Source organism: Colobus angolensis, unplaced genomic scaffold (genome assembly GCF_000951035.1).
Source record: "Colobus angolensis palliatus isolate OR3802 unplaced genomic scaffold, Cang.pa_1.0 Scaffold25, whole genome shotgun sequence".
NCBI lineage: Eukaryota > Metazoa > Chordata > Mammalia > Primates > Cercopithecidae > Colobus > Colobus angolensis.
The window spans coordinates 5,435,720-5,437,060 of record NW_012115710.1 but is presented as its reverse complement, the minus strand read 5'-3'; positions in this window follow the sequence as shown (position 1 = coordinate 5,437,060).

Here is a 1,341-nt window from a genome sequence, read left to right as displayed (position 1 = left end):
GAGTGCGGTGGCGGGCACCTGTAGTCCCAGCTATTCAGGAAGCCAAGGCAGGAAAATCACTTGATCCCAGGAGGCGGAGGTTGCAGTGAGCGTATACATTGGCACACAAATTAGCAGATACTACCATGCAGTGTGTTTTTTTCTCCAGAGAACTGGCTGGTAAGCGTTTACCATAGTAAGAAGCCTTACTATAGAACAATGTAGTACTGTGCACTTCTTTCCACTTCCATGTTCAATGATCTCATATTGGTAGCTTGAAATTGGCCGTGGTGGCCAAGCATGGGGGCATGCACCTGTAATGGAAAGCTGAAATGGAAAACAGAGGGTTTAGGGCAGCAGTCCTGAATTCTGGAGTGCTGTCCCCCTGGGGGAGTTTTGGGAATCTGTGGGGGTTGTTTTTAGTTGTCACAGTGGAGGTCCTAGGATGCTACCAAAGCGTTTAGGCGGCTGGGGTCAGCGACAGTAGAAGTTATGCAATGAAGGTTTGTCCTGCATTCTCAGGACTTTGTTTTATTTTTGAGACAGAGTCTTGCTCTGTCACCCAGGCTGGAGTGCAGTGGCACCATCTAGGCTCACTGCAACCTCTGCCTCCCGGGTTCAAGGATTCTCCTCCCTTAGCCTCCTGAGTAGCCAGGATTACAGGCATGCATGACCATGCCCAGCTAATTTTGTATTTTCAGTAGAGATGGAGTTTCACTAAAAAAAAAACAAAAAAATGTTGGCTAGGCTGGTCTCAAACTCCTGACCTCACATGATCCTCCTGTCTCGGCCTCCCAAAGTGTTGGGATTACAGGCGTGAGCCACCACGCCCAGCTCATTCCCATGACTTTGGAACATCTGTGGGACATTCATGGAGGTGGAAAGTCTGTTTCTAAGCCTCTGAGCCCCAAATCTGTTTTGTGTATTTTATGACAGCTCACCTCCCCACTCCCCCGCCCCACCCTGTTTCTTTTTTCCGTGTTGCTGAATCACAGGGAAACATGTCATTTGTCCTGTAGACGGGCTCACATTCTGGACTGGGCTGACTGCTGCCTCATGGTGTCGTTTCACTGGCAACTTTATCCTCCTGTTTTCTGCAAACTGGTGGTTCGAGTGAGAAGCTTGATCTGAATTTTTTTTTTTTTTTAAGGGAGCTCCTTTAAATTTTAAACCTTTAAACTTTTAACTGGTAGTTAACCTCCTGCTGCTTAGCAGCTGAAGCTGGAAGTTGGCTGCTGGTTTTTCTTTCCTCCTGTTAGGACTGCTGGGAGCTCTGGTGGTGCCTGCCTCTTCTCTCAGTAAAATTCCTCATCCATCTTTTTTTTTTTTTTTAGACAGAGTTTTGCTCTTGTTTCCCAGGCT